This window comes from Salvelinus alpinus, unplaced genomic scaffold (genome assembly GCF_045679555.1).
Source record: "Salvelinus alpinus unplaced genomic scaffold, SLU_Salpinus.1 scaffold_40, whole genome shotgun sequence".
NCBI lineage: Eukaryota > Metazoa > Chordata > Actinopteri > Salmoniformes > Salmonidae > Salvelinus > Salvelinus alpinus.
In genome coordinates this window covers 3,161,804-3,187,113 of record NW_027255981.1, presented here as the reverse complement: position 1 = coordinate 3,187,113, position 25,310 = coordinate 3,161,804, and the positions used below count along the sequence as shown (strand labels likewise).

The window sequence follows — 25,310 nt, the reverse complement described above, 5'->3', positions numbered from 1 at the left end:
CTTTAACCTCCCCACGTCTACCTTTGACTCATTCCTCTCTGCCTCCTTCTTTCCACTCCTCTCCTCTTTTGACCTCACCCTCTCACCTTCCCCCCCTACTCACAAGGCAGGCAATACGCTTGACCTCATCTTTACTAGATGCTGTTCTTCCACTAATCTCATTGCAACTCCCCTCCAAGTCTCCGACCACTACCTTGTATCCTTTTCCCTCTCGCTCTCATCCAACACTTCCCACACTGCCCCTACTCGGATGGTATCGCGCCGTCCCAACCTTCGCTCTCTCTCCCCCGCTACTCTCTCCTCTTCCATCCTATCATCTCTTCCCTCTGCTCAAACCTTCTCCAACCTATCTCCTGATTCTGCCTCCTCAACCCTCCTCTCCTCCCTTTCTGCATCCTTTGACTCTCTATGTCCCCTATCCTCCAGGCCGGCTCGGTCCTCCCCTCCTGCTCCGTGGCTCGACGACTCATTGCGAGCTCACAGAACAGGGCTCCGGGCAGCCGAGCGGAAATGGAGGAAAACTCGCCTCCCTGCGGACCTGGCATCCTTTCACTCCCTCCTCTCTACATTCTCCTCTTCTGTCTCTGCTGCTAAAGCCAATTTCTACCACTCTAAATTCCAAGCATCTGCCTCTAACCCTAGGAAGCTCTTTGCCACCTTCTCCTCCCTCCTGAATCCTCCTCCCCCTCCTCCCCCCTCCTCCCTCTCTGCTGATGACTTTGTCAACCATTTTGAAAAGAAGGTCGACGACATCCGATCCTCGTTTGCTAAGTCAAACGACACCGCTGGTTCTGCTCACACTGCCCTACCCTGTGCTTTGACCTCTTTCTCCCCTCTCTCTCCAGATGAAATCTCGCGTCTTGTGACGGCCGGCCGCCCAACAACCTGCCCGCTTGACCCTATCCCCTCCTCTCTTCTCCAGACCATTTCCGGAGACCTTCTCCCTTACCTCACCTCGCTCATCAACTCATCCTTGACCGCTGGCTACGTCCCTTCCGTCTTCAAGAGAGCGAGAGTTGCACCCCTTCTGAAAAAACCTACACTCGATCCCTCCGATGTCAACAACTACAGACCAGTATCCCTTCTTTCTTTTCTCTCCAAAACTCTTGAACGTGCCGTCCTTGGCCAGCTCTCCTGCTATCTCTCTCAGAATGACCTTCTTGATCCAAATCAGTCAGGTTTCAAGACTAGTCATTCAACTGAGACTGCTCTTCTCTGTGTCACGGAGGCGCTCCGCACTGCTAAAGCTAACTCTCTCTCCTCTGCGCTCATCCTTCTAGACCTATCGGCTGCCTTTGATACTGTGAACCATCAGATCCTCCTCTCCACCCTCTCCGAGCTGGGCATCTCCGGCGCGGCCCACGCTTGGATTGCGTCCTACCTGACAGGTCGCTCCTACCAGGTGGCGTGGCGAGAATCTGTCTCCGCACCACGTGCTCTCACCACTGGTGTCCCCCAGGGCTCTGTTCTAGGCCCTCTCCTATTCTCGCTATACACCAAGTCACTTGGCTCTGTCATATCCTCGCATGGTCTCTCCTATCATTGCTATGCAGACGACACACAATTAATCTTCTCCTTTCCCCCCTCTGATAACCAGGTGGTGAATCGCATCTCTGCATGTCTGGCAGACATATCAGTGTGGATGACGGATCACCACCTCAAGCTGAACCTCGGCAAGACGGAGCTGCTCTTCCTCCCGGGGAAGGACTGCCCGTTCCATGATCTCGCCATCACGGTTGACAACTCCATTGTGTCCTCCTCCCAGAGTGCTAAGAACCTTGGCGTGATCCTGGACAACACCCTGTCGTTCTCAACTAACATCAAGGCGGTGACCCGTTCCTGTAGGTTCATGCTCTACAACATTCGCAGAGTACGACCCTGCCTCACGCAGGAAGCGGCGCAGGTCCTAATCCAGGCACTTGTCATCTCCCGTCTGGATTACTGCAACTCGCTGTTGGCTGGGCTCCCTGCCTGTGCCATTAAACCCCTACAACTCATCCAGAACGCCGCAGCCCGTCTGGTGTTCAACTTTCCCAAGTTCTCTCACGTCACCCCGCTCCTCCGCTCTCTCCACTGGCTTCCAGTTGAAGCTCGCATCCGCTACAAGACCATGGTGCTTGCCTACGGAGCTGTGAGGGGAACGGCACCCCCGTACCTTCAGGCTCTGATCAGGCCCTACACCCAAACAAGGGCACTGCGTTCATCCACCTCTGGCCTGCTCGCCTCCCTACCTCTGAGGAAGTACAGTTCCCGCTCAGCCCAGTCAAAACTGTTCGCTGCTCTGGCACCCCAATGGTGGAACAAACTCCCTCACGACGCCAGGTCAGCGGAGTCAATCACCACCTTCCGGAGACACCTGAAACCCCACCTCTTTAAGGAATACCTAGGATAGGATAAAGTAATCCTTCTAACCCCCCCCCCCTTAAAAGAGTTAGATGCACTATTGTAAAGTGGTTGTTCCACTGGATATCATAAGGTGAATGCACCAATTTGTAAGTCGCTCTGGATAAGAGCGTCTGCTAAATGACTTAAATGTAAATGTAAATGTAAACGTTTAGAGTTCTACATTGTGACATTATTAAAATACTCCTACTACAATGTTAAAACATTCTACATTTTGACATCATTAAAATACTCTTCCTACAATGTTAAAACATTCTACATTGTGACATTAATTCACTGATATCATGAAACAACTCCTTCATGTATGTATTTTCTGATATTTGATCAGAGATCTTTTATCAGATTATCTCTGGTCACAGCTATAAGATTTCTCTCCTGTGTGTGTTCTCTGGTGCAATGTCAAATGGCCAGATCGAACAAAACTCTTCCCACATTGATCACAGCTATAAGTTTTCTGTCCTTCATGTATGTATTTTCTGATGTTTGATCAGAGGTATTTTATCAGATTATCTCTGGTCACACTGATCACAGCTGAGATTTCTCTCCTGTATGTGTTATATGGTTTGTAGTCCGCTTGCTAGACTTAGTAAAACTCTTCCCACATTGAGCACAGCTATAAGATTTCTCTCCTGTGTGTGTTTTCTCTGGTGTGATATCAGGCTGGTTGACTGAGTAAAACTCTTCCCACATTGATTACAGCTAAAAGGCTTCTCTCCTGTGTGTGTTCTCTGGTGTTTAGTCAGACAGCTAGACTCAGTAAAGCTCTTCCCACATTGAGCACAGCTATAAGATTTCTCTCCTGTGTGTGTTCTACGGTGTGATGTCAGGCTGGTTGACTGAGTAAACCTCTTCCCACATTGATTACAGCTAAAAGGCTTCTCTCCTGTGTGTGTTCTCTGGTGTTTAGTCAGACAGCTAGACTCAGTAAAGCTCTTCCCACATTGAGCACAGCTATAAGATTTCTCTCCTGTGTGTGTTCTCCGGTGTTTAGTCAGACTGCTAGATGTAACATAACTCTTCCCACATTCATCACAGCTATAAGGTTTCTCTCCTGTGTGTGTTCTCTGGTGTGATATCAGGCCAGTTGATCGTGTAAAACTCTTCCCACATTGAGCACAGCTATAAGATTTCTCTCCTGTGTGTGTTCTACGGTGTGATTTCAGGCTGGTTGACTGAGTAAACCTCTTCCCACATTGATTACAGCTAAAAGGCTTCTCTCCTGTGTGTGTTCTCTGGTGTTTAGTCAGACAGCTAGACTCAGTAAAGCTCTTCCCACATTGAGCACAGTTATAAGGTTTATCTCCTGTGTGTGTTCTCCGGTGTTTAGTCAGACAGCCAAACTCAGTAAAGCTCTTCCCACATTGAGCACAGCTATAAGATTTCTCTCCTGTGTGTGTTCTACGGTGTGATTTCAGGCTGGTTGAACGTGTAAAACTCTTCCCACATTGAGCACAGCTATAAGATTTCTCTCCTGTGTGTGTTCTACGGTGTGATTTCAGGCTGGTTGACTGAGTAAACCTCTTCCCACATTGATTACAGCTAAAAGGCTTCTCTCCTGTGTGTGTTCTCTGGTGTTTAGTCAGACAGCTAGACTCAGTAAAGCTCTTCCCACATTGAGCACAGCTATAAGATTTATCTCCTGTGTGTGTTCTCCTGTGTTTAGTCAGACTGTTAGATGTAATAGATGTAACAAATCTCTTCCCACATTCATCACAGTTATAAGGTTTATCTCCTGTGTGTGTTCTCCGGTGTTTAGTCAGACTGCTAGATGTAACATAACTCTTCCCACATTCATCACAGTTATAAGGTTTCTCTCCTGTGTGTGTTCTCTGGTGTGATATCAGGCTGGCTGATTGAGTAAAACTCTTCCCACATTGAGTACAGCTAAAAGGTTTCTCTCCTGTGTGGATTCTCTGATGAATTTTAATGCCGGTTGATGAGGTGAATCTCTTCCCACAGTCAGAGCAGCAGTGAGTTCTCTTCCCTGTGGGTCTCTGCTGGTATTTCTTGAGGTGTTCTAATGTGGAGAGACTCTTCTCTGCCTTGTCAGCATCATGAGGTTGTTGAGGCTCCCCAGAGGATCCACGATAGTCACGTCTCTCTCCTGCGTGAACAACAAAGTCAGACAGATGGTTAAAGGCCCACAAAATGAGCAAGAATAGTCATATTTTGTCTTGTTTTCACATTAGTAGTAACATCGATGATTGAGTTATTCAAGTTATTAAGGTTAATTATTAATTCAGGTTAAATATTAATGAGGGTTTGTACACTAAGTGTTTGCCAAATTGGCACAAAACCTCACCTAACAACAACATAGACCTACTGTAGGACCCATAACTTCACCTAACAACAACATAGACCTACTGTAGGACCCATAACTTCACCTAACAACAACATAGACCTACTGTAGAACCCATAACAATAACATAGACCTACTGTAGGACCCCTAACTTCATCTAACATAGACCTACTATAGGACCCATAACTTCACCCAACAACAACATAGATCTACTGTAGGACCCCTAACTTCACCTAACAACAACATAGACCTACTGTAGGACCCATAACAACAACAAATTAGACCTACTGTAGGACCCCTAACTTAACTTAACAACATAGACCTACTACGCATATAGAAGTAGGACTAGTCTACCTGGCCTGAGCCCAAATGTAGGCCTATAAATGTGCCAATTTGGGGATGTCTGATAGTATTTCTGATTGTCTTAACGCACCACCACCACCAATGAGCTGAGGAGCTTCTCAAAGCAAATTTCTCTTCACCTCAAACAGCAAGTAAACAAAGTCTAATCAAAATCAATTGCAAATGAGAATAGTTCCTCAAAGTATTTGAAAGACATTTCCAGCTCTCGCCCTTTCGATAACCACCCGGCACAAAAGGGAAAAACGTAATGCGCTGATCCAGTGGAAATGTCATAAAATACCTGATTACTTCTTATCCCTTTCACAAATAGCCGACAACTGTGTCTGTCTCGAACTCACTGGCGCGAGAAACCGAGAGCCCAGAATTATTTTAAACAATGTTTCAAGTTCGTTGTAGACAGGCCATGTGATTTACAGGATATTTATTTTCAATGTTTTTATTTGTTGGCTTTATGTAGGCAATTTTTTACATAGTTGGCAATGGCAATAAAAGTTACTTTTAGATTTGTATAATTTTCATTTAGATTTAGATAGAATGTAGATTAATCACAGACAATGATTTTGGAATACTATTATCAATGAAATTAAACTGCTCCAGTAAAATGTGAATATGAGAATCATAACTGGCACCAGATCAGTAGAAATGGTAAGATAACTTGGCACTCCAAATGTAGGTTGCCTATTACCAGCAACGTCAGAATTTACGAAGGCCAGCAGAAGGAGGTGGTTTGGGAAGAGTTTCTTCTCAACTGGTTAGGCTATATTGATGTAATGGCATGAAAATAAATTGGCTGAATATTATACAATGAATTATCAACAGCTCTAACAATTTGAACCCCACAGGAAATCTACATTGGCAATTCTAGAATATACTATATAGCCTAAAATCTGGTTAAACTATCATTATGACGTCATGGATGAATTCTAGAATATACTATATAGCCTAGAAACCTGGTTGAACTACAATTATGACATCATGGATGAATTCTAGAATATACTATATATCCTAGAAACCTGGCTATACTATCATTATGAAATCATGGATGAATTCTAGAAAATACTATATAGCCTAGAAACCTGGTTAAACTATCATTATGACATCGTGGATGAATTCTAGAATATACTATATATCCTAGAAACCTGGTTATACTATCATTATGACATCATGGATGAATTCTAGAATATACTATATAGCCTAGAAACCTGGTTAAACTATCATTATGACATCATGGATGAATTCTAGAATATACTATATAGCCTCGAAATCTGGTTAAACTATAATTTTGACCTCATGGATGGCCACTCCTTGTATTCATAGTGTAGTGAATTCAGGGGGTTACCCTGAGCTGAACTCAAACCTGGGTCCAGCGACTGTCAAGCCAACACCTTATAACTGTTACGCCAAGATGTCTGAACTTCTTGACGAGGTCGCTAGGTGTTGGATTACGGTTGATACAATAGCTTTCTCTATGAATTTGGGAGTGGTTACATTTCTCCAGCCCCCATCCCTCAGCTGTTTACCAAACCAAGTCTCTGGGCAGCCATTTTGTTGCTGTTTAAATACTAGGTGGCCCCTTTAAAAAAGCCACACAACAATCAATCAACCAATAACAAAGCTGTAATTCCACCACTGTTTTGCTAATAAGATGATGGATGGGGCTGGAGAAATGTAACTACTTTCAAATTCATAGACAGACCTATGGATGCAAGGACTGACCATCCATGATATCAACATTATAGTTGTAACTATGTTTTGAGGCTATACAGTGTTGATTTACATTGTTTCTAAACATTGGAGTAAAAAAGCTTATTTGGGGTTCTGATGGGGTACAACAGTTGAACTAAGCTCATGAGGCATGTGTTATGTTCTTCAAGAATCAATGGCTATAAATAAATCATTTAAAAATCAAAATATGGATGTAGTAATTGCAGATTTCCCCTTTAACACCACACATCATTCCAGTTCTCTGCTGCCAGTGACTGGAACAAATTTCAAAAATCGCTGAAGCTGGAGACTTATTTCCCTCACCAACTCTAAACATCAGCTATCTGAGCAGCTAACCGATCGCTGCTGCTGTACATAGTCCATCTGTAAATAGCCCACCCACGCTACCTACCTCATCCCAAAACAGTTTTTATTTACTTTTCTGCTCTTTTGACAACAGTATCTCTACTTGCACATCATCATCTGCTCATTTATCACTCCAGTGTTAATCTGCTAAATTGTAATTCTTCGCTACTATGGCCTATTTATTGCCTACCTCCTCATGCCTTTTGCACACACTATATATATACACTTTCTTTTTTTCTACTGTGTCATTGACTTGTTTATTGTGTTATTGGCTTTTTTATTGTTTATTCCATGTGTAACTCTGTGTTGTTGTCTGTGTCACACTGCTTTGCTTTATCTTGGCCAGGTCGCAGTTGTAAATGAGATCTTGTTCTCAACTAGCCTACCTGGTTAAATAAAGGTGACATAAAAAAAATAAAACATCAGTTCAACAACTGCAGAGTTTGTGCCTCTGTTTTTAAGGCAGTACTTACTTGTGTTAACCAGGGCCCGTTCATCGTTAGAACCATTGGATGCCTTAAGATGCGTTTGGGAAACCGAGCCCAGAAATCCAGTTTCCTCCTCTTCTGCCTCCTCCTTTTTCGATGTGACAGTCATCTCCCCATCCTCTTCCTCTTTCAATCTGAACGCGTCTTCTTCTTTCACTGTAACGTTTTTCTCTTCTTTTTTCACTGTAACAGCCTCACCCTCTACTTCTTGTTTTACTGTGATACCCTCCTCTTCCTTCTCCTCTTTGACGAGAGCTTCTTTCTCCGTCCAGCAGACCTCCTCTTCATTAACAAGAGAGTAGCTTAGTGACCTCATGGTTGGAGATGTTAGCTAGCTAGGCTAATGCTAACTTAACCAGCCCGCTAGATGAATAATAAAAACAATACCATAAATATGAAATTAAAAGGGATAACTAACTAGACGACAGAAGTGGGTTTAAAATACAGTGGCTAATATACACTTAAGCGTCTAAAAAGCTTTATTGGTTCGTCTATTTTGTCTAGCAAGCTACCGAGGTGGCTGAATAACTGTTGCTGCTGTTGAAAGAAGCGACCCGTCCACTAGATTATACGTCACACTAGCAGCATTGCCTTAAAGTCGCAGACCGCCATTTGCTGACTGGAGTGGGCAACGCAGTTGAGTTAAATTTAAATTTAATTTTCAGACAAAAAGTTAAAGGGTAGGAATCAGGGACGTAGCTAGTCCTAAAATATTAATTATCCCCCCCTAAATAAATCATTGTCAGTCAACATATTTTTTCTGTGATTTCTTATTTTCGTCAACCGTTCCATCACATCTTAAACTCCCTAAAATGCAGGCACTAGGGCCGGGGGAGGCTGCTGCTGCGCTAGTGACTGTTAGACTTTCTTCAGCAAAGATGGCGGACAGAAATACTAGGAGAGGGGTACACCTACACAGAACTGAACTGGATCAAAGATGGCGGACAGAAATACCAGGAGAGAGTGGTACATCTATACAGAACTGAACTGGATCAAAGATGGCGGACAGAAATACTTGGAGTGGTACACCTACACAGAACTGAACTGGATCAAAGATGGCGGACAGAAATACTAGGATGGAAGCAAATGTAAGGGATTATAACGTCATAACGAATCATGCAAAAACATGTACAGTTGACAGGAATGTTAGTTAATGTAGAAACAAACGATTTTGATCATAAAGTTAATTTACGAAAATCGTGATTTAGCCAGCTAGCTGACTAGCTAACATCAGCTAGCTGGCTAGCTTTATGTCTGTTGTGACATGAGTATAAAATTGTACTTCTGGTTGTTTTTAGGGACTCCTGAAACAACCAGAAAACCAGGCGGTCGTTTTGTGAAACAGTGGATGTATAGAATCTAACTAGCAAGAATGTTCTTGCTTATTGTGCAGTGGATGATTAAAATACCTGTATGCCTATGGATGTGTAGCTAGCTATCTAGCCGATCTGTGTATGGACCCAAACGTTTGGTATACATATTAGTTCAGAACCTAGCTATGAACCTCAGCTATCATAGCCAGTTGTATCAACTTCAAAACAGCCTGAATGAAATTAAAACATCTCTAGGATAGGGGGCAGCATTTTCACGTTTGGATGAAAAGCATACCCAAATTCAACTGCCAGCTACTCATCCCCAGAAGATAAGATATGCATATTATTAGTAGATTTGGATAGAAAACACTCGGAAGTTTCTAAAACTGTTTGAATCATGTCTGTGAGTATAACATAACTTATTTAGCAGGCGAAACCCCGAGGACAAACCATTCAGAATTTATTTTTTTGAGGTCACTCTCTTTTCAATGGGTTTTCATTGGGAATCCAGATTTCTAATTGACCTTCTTGCAGTTCCTACCGCTTCCACTGGATGTCAACAGTCTTTAGAAATTGGTTGAGGTTTTTTCCTTTGTGTAATGAAGAAGTACGGCCATCCAGAACGAGGGTAACTTGAAGTGTACTGTTAGATAGAGGCACGTGACCAGAAAGCTAGCTACAGTTTGTTTTAATCCTGTATTGAACACAAATCATCCCGTCTTCAATTTTATCGATTATTTACGTTAAAAAATACCTAAAGTTGTATTACAAAAGTAGTTTGAAATGTTTTGGCAAAGTTTACAGGTAACTTTTGAGATATTTTGTAGTCACGTTGCACAAGTTGGAACCAGTGTTTTTCTGGATCAAACGCGCCAAATAAATTGACATTTTGGATATATATCGACGGAATTCATCGAACAAAAGGACCATTTGTGATGTTTATAGGACATATTGGGAGTGCCAACAACAGAAGCTCGTCAAAGGTAAGGCATGAATTATATTTTTATTTCTGCGTTTTGTGTCGCGCCTGCAGGGTTGAAATATGCTTCTCTCTCTTTGTTTACTATGGTGCTATCCTCAGATAATAGCATCGTTTGCTTTTGCCCGAAAAGCCCATTTGAAATCTGACATGTTGGCTGGATTCACAACAAGTGTAGTGATAATTTGGTGTATTGCATGTGTGATTTCATGAAAGTTTGATTTTTATAGTAATTTATTTGAATTTGGCTCTCTGCATTTTTAGCGTCCCACATATCCCAGAGAAGTTAATGAAGCCTATGGATTGAGTAGAATATATTATCATGTTGTGCCAAGGATGCAAGTCGTATATACATGTATTTATTACCATGCATGAGATCCCCCACATTGTAGCCTGTACATTTAATATATTCACTGATCATGTACTCTACCTTGGCAAATAAAAGGTGCAGTTTAGGTATGAATGTCTTTGAGATTATTTTTCAGTCATATCCAATACCAGGAGTATCAAATTCCAGTCTTTGAATGACTGTTTCTGCATGTATGTATTAGAATTATACACTTCAACAGTGTTTACCAATCTTGGTCCTGAGACATCAATGGTTACACATTGTAACTAATAGACTAGAAACAGGATTTAACTAGTTAATTCATATATACAGAAATATAATGTTAAAAAACAGAACATTACACTTCCTATGCATCATGTAAATACTCTAACACTGGTTCATTTCAACATCTAATGCCCTTCATCTGCATTGATCTGATAAACACAGGATAGGTGGAGTATTTAATCAAATTACACTTCATTTCAACAAGTAGAGAATGTGAAATGCTTTATTGAAAAGCTCATTATCCAAGTGTGATAAATACAAGTTTCAATCTGTACTTCAATGCATATCTGTTGTGCATTATAAAAACAGAGGAAGAAAGAGGTGGTGGGAGAGGTGTAAAAGACAGAAAGGGAAAGAGGTAAGCACATAGGAGCAGGGAAGGCAGCACATGATTAATGAATTACAGTGCTACCTAAATATTCTCTCAGTTTATCACAATTACATAATAGTGTCTCACGCCGGCCCAAAGGTCATCTTAAAAGCAGGTGAGGTGGCGATGATGGGACTGGGGGTTGGCATCCTCTCACATCAAAACATATCTGCAGACGAGAGACAGATGGAGAGAGAGAGCATGTTTAAGCCTTGTGGTTTTAGTTTTTATTCTAACATTGTTAGTCATCAATCAGGAGGTGAAATGCAAAACTGACCTTGGATCATTAACTCTGGGACTACTGCATCTATCTGTATTTCAATGTAAAGCATCTCTTTCTTAATACTTCCTGTATAATATAAACTGACCTTGGATCATTAACTCTGGCACTACTGCATCTATCTGTATTTCAATGTAAAGCATCTCTTTATTAATACTTCCTGTATAATATAAACTGACCTTGGATCATTAACTCTGGCACTACTGCATCTATCTGTATTTCAATGTAAAGCATCTCTTTAATAATACTTCCTGTATAATATAAACTGACCTGGGATCATTAACTCTGGGACTACTGCATCTCTATCTGTATTTCAATGTAAAGCTTCTCTTTAATAATACTTCCTGTATAATATAAACTGATCTTGGATCATTAACTCGGGGACTACTGCATCTCTATCTGTATTTCAATGTAAAGCTTCTCTTTAATAATACTTCCTGTATAATATAAACTGATCTTGGATCATTAACTCTGGGACTACTGCATCTCTATCTGTATTTCAATGTAAAGCATCTCTTTAATAATACTTCCTGTATAATATAAACTGACCTGGGATCATTAACTCTGGGACTACTGCATCTATCTGTATTTCAATGTAAAGCATCTCTTTAATAATACTCCCATTTCACCTGACCAAGTGACCCCTCACCTCTGATCATGCTGTGCCCTCTATGTAGCCAGTTCAGATGCAGGAGGGGTTCAGACACAGCTGATGTAACCTAAAGGATTTAGGGAAAGAGGAGAGAGGGATGAAGTGAAGGAGAGAATGTTATTGAGAAAATAAGGTAGTTAAAGTGACAGTGTTCAACAGGAATCTGTGTGTGTGGCCTCACCTGGTGTCCACTCCACACTAAGTGGCTGCAGAGTACTTTATGCTGAAAAACATGAAAGGACAAACAATATAGCGTAGTTACAGAAATAAATAAGTGTCTTACTATTCTCAATGGTTGGTCTTCTTGCCTATTCTTTGAAGGTGGAAGGAGCCACAGTTATACACCTGAGCCTGTTTACTGCACAACACAATCCATCAATCAGATTGATACATGAGTATGTGGGTTATAGGGTGTCTAATTGTTCCACATTTTTTCAATATGGGTGATTTAAAACAGCCTGTTTTGTTTTTGTACAGACATCACACCCTTACCTAAACAGCACCCTCACATGAGAAGTAGAAATCAAAGGGAGAGAAACTGAATTGAATAACTACAGTTGACATAGCTAAGTAAATGGAAGAATACTCTTATTGCAATGTGAATGGGCTCTTATTAAAAGAGCCTTTGGTTGTGCATAGTGTAGTCTATGGTGTTGCCAGGGAACAGCACCCTCTTTGAAGAAGTAGGAGGTGAAGATCTCCTGCACACGGATTGCCTCTCTTGCTGCGTTGTTGGACCCCATCCTTGAAACATCCTGCAGAGCAGCAGGCTCCTCCTCTGGCACATGACGGCGAGCTGTAGATCCCCTCCTGGTCCTCGAGTCCATCCTCATGAAGTTACGCAGGACACAGGTAGCCTTCACACACCTGAATTCCTCCAGGAGGCAGTCCCAGATGACCCTGGTCACCCAACCTTGCAGTGCCCTACACGGTAACTGTAGGCAATCGTTTTGAAGGAATCTCCAGTTACAAGGTATCTGTAGGAATATGGAAGACAATGTAATTATTAGACTTTTACATCACCAGGTCATTGTAGATTACTAAAGTATAATATCCCTGATAACAAATCATGATAACATTGGATTGATAGATGCATGTGTAGCGTGGTTCATTCTGCGTTGTGTATTTTTAATTAGGACGCTGCCACAACTGATGGTCTGCTCGTTGAAATCTTTTTATTTGCCCTGCACACGAAGAGACAACACACGTTACCCTTGGCGCAGTCACAGCTCTCGGGCACCTGCGCGAGCACATGGACACTCACTCAACCACTGTCACAAGTACTCACAAGTTACAACAGATACCCCAGTCAGTGAGCTCTGTGAAAGTTGTTAACATAAATTCCTACACTGTCCACACTATAACAAACTTATGGTTGCAAAACAGTACATTGTATAACCTTATGACGGTTGTATATTAAACAGTTTCGGAGCCAAGGACAACATACCTTGCTAGCCGAGGGTCAGGCAAAAGAGAACGATAAAGGGGTATGGGAATACAGATAACCCGCGATGGGCCAAACCAAAATATACAAAACTTTTACAATCACATGTATGTACAATATTGGTATGAAAAAGTGTTTGTACACCAAATAAAAACATTAGCTATGCAGCTGTAATTAAATAAAAAAATACACTGAATTATTATTATTATTATCAAATTATTAACATCCCCTCTTGACCTGGCCTATTTGAATTGGTCCTTGTGTGCAATTTGGTGCGTAATCTAGGGGAACAACATCACACTGCTACACATGGGCACACATATGTACATGTGTAGCATGTGACAATACCAGGATCATATCAAGGATAGCATCACAAATGAATACATAAATACCACTTCAAGCTTGATGATGAGTTGATCATTTGAATCAGCTGTTCAGTGCTGAGGCAAAAACAACAATGTGCCTCTTTGAGTCCCCAGGACTGAGAACCACTGCTCTTCATTGGGACCTCTTCATATGTAGACTGGCTTTCAAAGCGCTCTTTATCTGAGGACAGAAAACCTCATAAGAAACAGACTTCATTACAGTCAAATTACACCACACTGAATATTATGTTACTATTCTGTCCGTCCTCACTTCTAGGGACTGGAACTACACAAAAGTACCTGCCATATCCAGAATAGCCTCCTCTCTCACTGACAGTTGGGGCTGCTATCCTTTCACCCTCCTCCATGGCTGTTAGCTAGCTACCTACAAATTCATTTGGAGTTTGTTTTTTACAGTGATAAATACATCAAGATAGCTAGCTAATATGAAGTTAGGTAGGTGATGATATTTAATTCACTTAGCTAGCTATCTATACAGAATGTGAAGTTGGCTACATAGCTAGCTAGCCAACTAGCTAGCTCATTTAGCAGCTCATTTGAGTTAGCCTGCACTGTAGCTAGTTAGCTAATAATACATTGTTTTTTTAAAACATTTTTTTCATTTTCAAAGTCTATTTACTTACTTACTTGAATAGGTTCTCCCAGCCATGTGGACAATTGGAAACAGGGCAGCAAAAGTTTGTCACCAGAGCGTTTTAGAGGATATTACTATTGAACTATGTACCCATTAAATAACCAGACCTTCATACAAACTTGCTCTGCTGAATTCTTGACTGAGTCACAATGGGCGGCCTAAGCGGCATCTAGTCCATCTGCTGACTGGACGCAGTTGAGTAAAATGTATATTTTATTTTCAGACAACAAGTTAAAGTGTTGGAAGCATGAGTTTTTACTCACCAGTGTAACAACACAGTGTGGTTAAAGACTTAGTAACTTAGTTGTAGCCACGATTTGGTTACCTATAAGTACAAACATTTCTGTTTCTGTTGTAAATTAAATTTTATAAATTTAAATTTTAAATGTTTTCTTTACTCAAGTATGACAATTGGGTACTTTTCCCATCACTGTATTTATATAACGATTCCTTGCGTCAAGCAGCCATTCCTCTGGGTAACCCTGCTGTCTGAAACTCTCATCCAGCCATTCCTCTGGGTAACCCCGCTGTCTGAAACTCTCATCCAGCCATTCCTCTGGGTAACCCCGCTGTCTGAAACACTCATCCAGCCGTTCCTCTGGGTAACCCCGCTGTCTGAAACACTCATCCAGCCATTCCTCTGGGTAACCCCGCTGTCTGAAACTCTCATCCAGCCATTCCTCTGGGTAACCCTGCTGTCTGAAACTCTCATCCAGCCATTCCTCTGGGTAACCCTGCTGTCTGAAACTCTCATCCAGCCATTCCTCTGGGTAACCCCGCTGTCTGAAACGCTTATCCAGCCATTCCTCTGTGTAACCCCTCTGTCTGAAACACTCATCCAGCCATTCCTCTGGGTAACCCTGCTGTCTGAAACTCTCATCCAGCCATTCCTCTGGGTAACCCCGCTGTTTGAAACTCTCATCCAGCCATTCCTCTGGGTAACCCCGCTGTCTGAAACGCTCATCCAGCCATTCCTCTGGGTAACCCCGCTGTCTGAAACTCTCATCCAGACAGTCGGCTTGTTTGTCATAGTCACTCTGTGTACTACAAATCCTGTGTATGCAACTTTATTGGCTGATGGGGAGGCTCTTTTTTAGGGGTGTAAGCTGTCTCCGTGTAACAGGGAATTCCTGTCCATCGGCTTCCTGTATAGGTCTGTGCTAAAGCCACTCTTCTCCCTCTAAATCAAAATGTCCAGATAACTTGTTTCATGTGCATCAAAGGTGAGGGTGAATTTCAGATGTTCACTGCTTGTACTGATGAAGGAGTGGAATCGATGAAGTTCCTCTGCTGTGACCTGGAATAGAAGGAACACGTCATCAATGAAGCCTTTTTCAGAGCCTGATGAGGTGCTAGAATGGATTGTTAGGGCTGACAATCACGTTCTTCTCTAACAACCCCACATACAGATTGGCATAATTAGATGCAATTTTTAAACTACAATGACCATAATGCACTGCGTGTCTACTTGTCTTGTCTGTTTATTTTACACCTGCTATGTAAGAGACAGAAGAATGCACGATGGTCAATGCTATCCGGGATCCTTGGGACATCCCTACTCTAAACCCTAACCCCTACCTTAACCATTTTAAATGTCAACTTCAATGGGCTAGGGACGTCCCAAGGATGTATCTCTACCTGAAAATACATGATCTAAGTGATTGATCGTTGGTATTCAGCAGTCATAAAGCCTTATTTACTTTAATGAACTACTTAAATAGTGATTTTGTCAGACAGCATAGACAGCAGCTCTACACTTTATTGACTGACTGATCCATTCATCCTTCCATCCCTCCTCAGCCTTCCTCTTCTCTGAAGACCCAGTGAGGGTGGAGCTCAGTCAGAGAGCTGTTGAGGGACTGGTTAGGAAGACCACTTCTACAGCCAGAGAGGTGAGAGGTCACACATGGTTTAGATGGTAAATATTTATGTCCCCTTAGCGTTTCATCACGTCAGCAAAAGGGAATACGTTCCATCATCTATGTTAATTTACATTAGTGCAAATTGTCCCCTGATATTGGTGTAATTTCTCACCCCTTTTGGCTGTATAAAAGTTAATTTCCCCTCAGGCACACACATTTGTTCTTTGTTATTACCCGGCCACTGCCTGTTCAGCCCGCTATCATCCAGAAGTCGAGGTCAGGACAGGTGCATCAAAGCTGAGACCAAGAGACAGAATCTGTTTTTCAATCTCAAGGCCATCAGACTGTTAAATAGCCATCACTAACACAGAGAGGCTTGCTGCCTACATACACAGACTTGAAATCATTGGCCACTTTAAGGAATGCAACACTAGTCACTTTAATAATGTTTACATATCTGGCATTACTCATCTCATATGCATATACTGTATTCTATCCTATTCTACTGTATCTTAGTCTATGCCGCTCTGACATCACTCATCCAAATATTTATATATTCTTAATTCCATTCCTTTAGATTGCGTGATTGTTAGATATTACTGGACTGTTGGAGCTAGAAACACAAGCATTTTGCTACACCCACAATAACATCTGCTAAACAAGTGTATGTGACAAATAAAATGTGATTTGATGTATATAGGTCTGGTGTTGGAGATCATTCCACACTCTGTGGATCTCCTGCATGTATTTTCTGATGTTTAATCAGACCACTTGAATGAGAGTATCTCCTGTCACATTGCTCTCAGCTATATGACTGCTCTCCTGTGTGTGTTCTCTGGTGTGATACCAGGTTGCTTGACTGAGTAAAACTCTTCCCACACTGATTACAGCTATAAGGCTTCTCTCCTGTGTGTGTTCTCTGGTGTCTATCCAGGTTGTTTGACTGAGAAAAACTCCTCCCACATTGCTTACAGCTATATGACTGCTCTCCTGTGTGTGTTCTCTGGTGTGATACCAGGTTGTTTGACTTAGTAAAACTCTAGCCACACTGATCACAACTATAAGGTTTCTCTCCTGTGTGTACTCGCTGGTGTATTTTAAGTTTTGATGAAGATTTGCAAAGTTTCCCGCAGTCAGAGCAGCAGATAGATTTCTTCCCTGTGGGTTTCCGCTGGTGTTTCTTGAGGAGTTCTGATGTGGAGAGACTCTTCTCTGCCTCGTCAGCATCATGATGTTGTTGAGACTCCCCAGAGGATCCACAATAGTCCGGTCTCTCTCCTGTGTGAATGACAACGTCAGACAGACGGTTAAAGGCCCACAACAGCAGAAATCCACTGTTTATTTGAGGTAAAAGGTGATGCCCAGAGGGTACCCATGAAGTTGTACAACAATTGACATCTGTTGAATTATTTGACAATTGTCTTAAGACAGTCAATTGAGCAACAATAATCATATTTTGTCTTGTTTTCACATTAGTAGTAACATGGATGATTGTAGACTAGAAATAAGTTAAAGTTGTTGAAACTCTAAGCAGTGTGCCAGATGACTTTTGGTCTCCAATATAGACCCCTTTCTGTGTTTGTTAAAATTGTGGCACGAGGGCAATTTGGTTGTAGAAACTCCTCCATGCTAATGAGGAAACCCCCTCTAGCACCAGGGTCAGCGCACTCTCAAGTGTTGTTTTTTGCCATTATTGTTAGCCTGCCACACACACACTATACAATACATTCATTAAACATAAGTTTGTCACAACCCGGCTGGTGGAAATTGACAGAGGACCAGGGCACAAATAATAATATAAATCAATCATTTTGCTCTTTATTTAACCATCTTACAAATAAAACCTTCTTTGTTCATTGAAAATTGTGAATAACTCACCACAGGTTAATGAGAAGGGTGTGCTTGAAAGGATGCACATAACTCTGCAATGTTGGGTTGTATTGGAGAGTCTCAGTCTTAAATCATTTTCCACACACAGTCTGTGCCTGTATTTAGTTTCATGCTAGTGAGGGCCGAGAATCCACTCTCACATAGGTACGTAGTTGCAAAGGGCATCAGTGTCTTAAAACTTCATATGGCTGCAATCCCGGTAACGGGATCGATATGACAACAGCCAGTGAAAGTGCAGGGCGCCAAATTCAAACAACAGAAATCTCATAATTAAAATTCCTCAAACATACATGTGTCTTATACCATTTTAAAGGTAATCTTGTTGTTAATCCCACCAATGTGTCCGATTTCAAATAGTCTTTTCAGCAAAAGCACCACAAACGATTATGTTAGGTCACCACCAACTCAAAGAAAAATTCAGCCATTTTTCCAGCCAAAGAGAGGAGCCACAAATAGCACAAATAGAGATAAAATGAATCACTAACCTTTGATGATCTTCATCAGATGACACTCATAGGACTTCATGTTACACAATACATGCATGTTTTGTTTGATAAAGTTCATATTTATATAAAAAAATCTGAGTTTACATTGGCGCGTTACATTCACTAGTTCCAAAAACATCAAGTGATTTTGCATAGCCACATCGTTTCAACAGAAATACTCATCATAAATGTAGATGATAATACAAGTTATACACATGGAATTATAGATATACAGTGGGGAGAACAAGTATTTGATACACTGCCGATTTTGCAGGTTTTCCTACTTACAAAGCATGTAGAGGTCTGTAATTTTTATCATAGGTACACTTCAACTGTGAGAGACGGAATCTAAAACAAAAATCCAGAAAATCACATTGTATGATTTTTAAGTAATTAATTTGCATTTTATTGCATGACATAAGTATTTGATCACCTACCAACCAGTAAGAATTCCGGCTCTCACAGACCTGTTAGTTTTTCTTTAAGAAGCCCTCCTGTTCTCCACTCATTACCTGTATTAACTGCACCTGTTTGAACTCGTTACCTGTATAAAAAACACCTGTCCACACACTCAATCAAACAGACTCCAACCTCTCCACAATGGCCAAGACCAGAGAGCTGTATAAGGACATCAGGGATAAAATTGTAGACATGCAACAGGCTGGGATGGGCTACAGGACAATAGGCAAGCAGCTTGGTGAGAAGGCAACAACTGTTGGCGCAATTATTAGAAAATGGAACAAGTTCAAGATGACGGTCAATCACCCTCGGTCTGGGGCTCCATGCAAGATCTCACCTCGTGGGGCATCAATGATCATGAGGAAGGTGAGTTATCAGCCCAGAACTACACGGCAGGACCTGGTCAATGACCTGAAGAGAGCTGGAACCACAGTCTCAAAGAAAACCATTAGTAACACACTACACCGTCATGGATTAAAATCCTGCAGCGCACGCAAGGTCCACCTGCTCAAGCCAGCGCATGTCCAGGCCCGTCTGAAGTTTGCCAATGACCATCTGGATGATCCAGAGGAGGAATGGGAGCAGGTCATGTGGTCTGATGAGACAAAAATAGAGCTTTTTGGTCTAAACTCCACTCGCCGTGTTTGGAGGAAGAAGAAGGATGAGTACAACCCCAAGAACACCATCCCAACCGTGAAGCATGGAGGTGGAAACATCATTCTTTGGGGATGCTTTTCTGCAAAGGGTACAGGATGACTGCACCGTATTGAGGGGAGGATGGATGGGGCCATGTATCGCGAGATCTTGGCCAACAACCTCCTTCCCTCAGTAAGAGCATTGAAGATGGGTCGTGGCTGGGTCTTCCAGCATGACAACGACCCGAAACACACAGCCAGGGCAACTAAGGAGTGGCGCCGTAAGAAGCATCTCAAGGTCCTGGAGTGGCCTAGCCAGTCTCCAGACCTGAACCCAATAGAAAATCTTTGGAGGGAGCTGAAAGTCCGTATAGCCCCGCGACAGCCCCGAAACCTGAAGGATCTGGAGAAGATCTGTATGGAGGAGTGGGCCAAAATCCCTGCTGCAGTGTGTGCAAACCTGGTCAAGAACTACAGGAAACGTATGATCTCTGTAATTGCAAACAAAGGTTTCTGTACCAAATATTAAGATCTGCTTTTCTGATGTATCAAATACTTATGTCATGCAATAAAATGCAAATTAATTACTTAAAAATCATACAATGTGATTTTCTGGATTTTTGTTTTAGATTCCGTCTCTCATAGTTGAAGTGTACCCATGATAGAAATTACAGACCTCTACATGCTTTGTAAGTAGGAAAACCTGCAAAATCGGCAGTGTATCAAATACTTGTTCTCCCCACTGTACCTCTCCTTAATGCAACCGCTGTGTCAGATTTCAAAAAAACTTTACGGAAAAAGCAAACAATGCAATAATCTGAGACACCGCTCAGAACAATAGCCAAATTAGCCGCCATGTTGGAGTCAACAGAAACCAGAAAATACATGATAAATGTTTCCTTACCTTTGATGAACTTCATCAGAATGCAGTCCTAGGAATCCCAGGTCCACAATAAATGCTTGATTTGTTCGATAATGTCTGTTATTTATGTCCAATTAGCTACTTTGGTTAGCGCGTTTGGTAAACAATTCCAAAGTCACAAAGCGCGTCCACTATAACGTGACGAAATGTCCAAAAGTTCCGTAACAGTCAGTAGAAACATGTCAAACGATGTACTGAATCAATCTTTAGAATGTTGTTAACATACATCTTGAATAATGTTCCAACCGGAGAATTACATTGACTTCAGTTGAGCGATGGAACGGAGCTGCCTCTCACATGAACGTGCGTGGTCACCTCATGGCAGTGGTGAATCATTCCTGTCTCCTTCGACCCCCCCTTCACATTAGAGTCATCAGACAAAGTTCTATTGACATCTAGTGGAAGCCGTATGAAGTGAAAACTCATCCATATCTCGCTGTAATTTCAATGGGAGCTTGGTTGAAAATCTAGCAGCCTCAGAAAAAATCCAAACAGGAAGTGGAACTTCTCAGGTTTTTGCCTGCCATATGAGTTCTGTTATACTCACAGACATAATTCAAACAGTTTTAGAAACTTCAGAGTGTTTTCTATCCAATATCACTACTACTACTAATAATAATATGCATATATTAGCAACTATGACTGAGGAGCAGGCCGTTTACTCTGGGCACCTCTGTGCACCTTTCATCCAAGCTACTCAATACTGCCCCTGCAGCCATAAGAAGTTAACAGTGCGATTTGCCAAGGCAGGATACTCTGAGCGCAGCCCAATCCTTCTGATTAAATAACATTTTCACAGAACCGCTTGTTGCAATTTCGATGAGGTTCTCTTGTTAAGATATCGGTAAGTGGACTGGAGGCAGGGCATGAAAGGGATAACGAATCCAGTTGTTTGTGTCATCCGTTTCGGGAAAGTACCTGCGTAATTGCGCACCCAACTCAGGTGCTTCGCTATATCACATTTGACATAGTCAGTAAGCTTGAGTTCATTTGCACACAAGAAATCATACAATGATGGAAAGACCTGTGTGTTGTCCTTGGTAATGCAGACAGAGAACAGCTCCTAGTTCTTAATCATAGCCTCAATTTTGTCCCGCACATTGAATATAGTTGCGGAGAGTCCCTGTAATCCTAGATTCAGATCCTTCAGGCGAGAAAAAACATCACCCAGATAGGCCAGTCGTGTGAGAAACCCGTCATCATGCAAGTGGTCAGACAAGTGAAAATTATGGTCAGTAAAGAAAACGTTAAGCTCGTCTCTCAATAAAAAATAAAAAAAGGTGTCTATACTTTGCCCCTTGATAACCATCGCACACCTGTATGTTCTAAAAGCGTTAGATGGTTGCTGCCCATATCATTGCATAGTGCAGAAAATACACGAGAGTTCAGGGGCCTTGCTTTAACTTCTTTGGGCTGCAAGCCCGAAGCCGGGCGCAATATGACAACAGCCACTTCAAGTGCAGGGCGCGAAATTCAAAATATATTTTTTAGAAATATTTAACTTTCACACATTAACAAGTCCAATACAGCATATGAAAGATAAACATCTTGTGAATCCAGCCAACATGTCCGATTTTTAAAATGTTTTACAGCGAAAACACCACGTATATTTAAGTTAACTCACCACCAAATACAAAAAAGGACAGACATTTTTCACAGCACAGGTAGCATGCACAAAACCAACCTAACTAACCAAGGACCAACCAAACTAACCAAGAAACAACTTCATCAGATGACAGTCTTATAACATGTTATTCAATAAATCTATGTTTTGTTCGAAAAATGTGCATATTTGAGCTATAAATCAGTTTTACATTGCAGCTACCATCACAGCTACCGTCAGAAATAGCACCGAAGCAGCCAGAGTAATTACAGACACCAACGTCAAATACCTAAATACTCATCATAAAACATTTCTGAAAAATACATGGTGTACAGCAAATGAAAGACAGGCATCTTGTGATTCCAGCCAATATTTCCGATTTCTTAAGTGTTTTACAGCGAAAACACAATATAGCATTATATTAGCTTACCACAATAGCCAGAAACACAAGCCATTTACCAGCAGCAAAAGTTAGCGATCGTAACAAACCAGCAAAAGATATATCATTTTTGACTAACCTTGATAAGCTTCATCAGACGACAGTCCTATAACATCAGGTTATACATACACTTATGTTTTGTTCGAAAATGTGCATATTTAGAGCTGAAATCAGTGGTTATACATTGTGCTAACGTAGCATCTTTTTCCCACAACGTCCGGATATTTTTCTGACACTCACATATTCTGACCAAATAACTATTCATAAACATTACTAAAAAATACATGTTGTATAGGAAATGATAGATACACTAGTTCTTAATGCAATCGCCGTGTTAGAATTCTAAAAATAACTTCATTACGACATGCAGTTTACGTTATGGCGAGAGCGTCCCCAAAATCTGGGCGCAAACTACTAGTTCACATGTTCGACAGATATATGAAATAGCATCATAAAATGGGTCCTACTTTTGATGATCTTCCATCAGAATGTTGTACAAGGGGTCCTTTGTCCAGAACAATCGTTGTTTGGATTTAGAATGTCCTCTTCTCCAGTCAATTAGCACGGAAAGCTAGCAAAGTGGCGCGAAGCTCTCCTTCCTGAACATACGCAGACAAAGCAACACGCCTAACGTCCCGAAAAAATTTCAATAATCTAATAAAACTATATTGAAAAAACATACTTTACGATGATATTGTCACATGTATCAAATAAAATCAAAGCCGGAGATATTAGTCGTCTATAACGACAGCTTTACAGAAGGCAATACCAGGTCACTTCTCGCGCGCTCCAGAAAACAGGAAATTGGGGTCACGTCATGCCAAGAGCTTTTATTCGACCTCAGATGATGTTATACACTCCATTTCTTCTCTCACTGCCTGTTGACATCTAGTGGAAGGCGTATGAAGTGCATGTATACTAATAAATATCAAGCACATTTATAGGCAGGCCCTAGAAGAGAGCATCGATTTCAGATTTTCCACTTCCTGTCAGGAAGTTTGCTGCAAAATGAGTTCTGTTTTACTCACAGATATAATTCAAAAGGTTTTAGAAACTAGAGAGTGTTTTCTATCCAATAGTAATAATAATATGCATATTGTACGAGCAAGAATTGAGTACGAGGCCGTTTGAAATGGGCACCTTTTATCCAGGCTACTCAATACTGCCCCTGCAGCCCAAAGAGGTTAACAAAGTTAACCTTTTCTCAATAGGGGGTGCTGTTTACACTTTGAAGATTTTTCGTTCCCAGATTAAACTGCCTCGTACTCAATTATTGCTCGTACAATATGCATATTATTATTACTATTGGATAGAAAACACTCTCTAGTTTCTAAAACCGTTTGAATTATTTATCTGAGTGAAACAGAACTCATTCTGCAGCTCACTTCCTGTCAAGAAGTGAGATTTCTGAAATTGAGGTCTCTGTTCCAGGGTCGGTTTATAAATTCCCTTATAAGCTATGGGGCTACATGCACTGCATACGCCTTCCCCTAGATGTCAGTAAGCGGTGAGACTTTGAATGGAGCGGATAGCACCATCTGGGGGAGTATAAAACCTCTTGGAACGGAAGTACCGACCTTTTCGACGAGGCGCCTGACGCAGGAGGGAGACCGGCATGGCGTCTTCAAAAGCTTTCGGTTTAGCAGTTCTTTATCTCCGGCTCTGATTTAATTAGTTTTTTGTCTTAACTTCATAAGGTAGTTAATTTAAACCGACTTATAGCAGTTTATTGCGATTTTCTGGAGTTTCTTTGTCAGGGATTATCACGAGTTGGGCACCTCTCCGGTACATCGGCGTTAGCAGCTAATTTCTACAGCAGTAGAGGACATCTTCAACCAAAAGACGATTGTTCTGGACAAAGGACCACTTGCCCAAGATTCTGATGGAAGATCATCCAAAAGTAAGAGCTATTTATGATGTTAATTCGTATATCTGTGGAAAGATGTAAAATTATTAGTTCGCCATTGATTTAGGCATGGTCTCGCTGTAACGCACGCTGAATGTCGAGTAACGTTAATTTTTAAAATCTAACACAGCGGTTGCATTAAGAACTAATGTGTCTTTCATTTGCTGTCCAACCTGTATTTTGTAGTCAAGTTTACGATTAGATTAGGTGTCTCTCCAAGATGGCGCCGGCCAGATTGCCTGAAATGTTGCTACTAATCACATTGTATAACCACGATTTGTGCTGCTAAATATGCACATTTTCGAACAAAACCTATATGCATTGTGTAATATGATGTTACAGGACTGTCATCTGATGAAGTATATCAAGGTTAGTCAAAAATTATATATCTTTTGCTGGATTGTTACGATCGCTAACCTTTGCTACTGGTAAACGGCTTGTGTTTCCGGCTATTGTGGTAAGCTAATATAATGCTAAATTGTGTTTTCGCTGTAAAACACTTAAAAAATCAGAAATATTGGCTGGATTCACAAGATGTTGGTCTTTCATTTGCTGTACGCTGTGTATTTTTCAGAAATGTTTTATGATGAGTGTTTCGGTATTTGACGTTGGTCTCTGTAATTATTCTGGCTGCTTCGGCACTATTTCAGATTGCAGCTGCAATGTAGAACTGTGATTTATACCTGAAATATGCACATTTTTCTAAAAAAACATATGCTATACAATAAATATGTTATCAGACTGTCATCTGATGAAGTTGTTTCTTGGTTAGTGGCTATATATATCTTTATTTGGTCGAAATTGTGATAGCTACC

General features: G+C 41.4%; 1 protein-coding gene and 1 pseudogene across 4 annotated transcripts in view; both read right to left on the bottom strand.

The window, feature by feature from the left end:
• Positions 1–2,554: 2,554 nt before the first annotated feature.
• Positions 2,555–8,148, bottom strand: LOC139566994 (zinc finger protein 271-like; annotated as a pseudogene).
• A 2,589-nt stretch (positions 8,149–10,737) lies between these two features.
• Positions 10,738–25,310, bottom strand: part of LOC139567014 (zinc finger protein 180-like) — a 740,647-nt gene continuing 726,074 nt past the window's right edge. The window contains exons 2-7 of one of the 4 annotated variants that reach the window (XR_011673199.1): positions 17,245–17,434; positions 16,391–16,453; positions 13,667–15,591; positions 12,012–12,807; positions 11,828–11,897; positions 10,738–11,067 (exon numbers count right to left, since the gene is read on the bottom strand). The gene's annotated coding sequence lies outside the window, so the exon portion shown is untranslated. Of the gene's footprint in view, positions 11,068–11,827; positions 11,898–12,011; positions 12,808–13,666; positions 17,435–25,310 lie in introns of all 4 variants that reach the window. The other 3 variants (XR_011673198.1, XR_011673200.1, XR_011673201.1) reach the window with 3 other exon arrangements.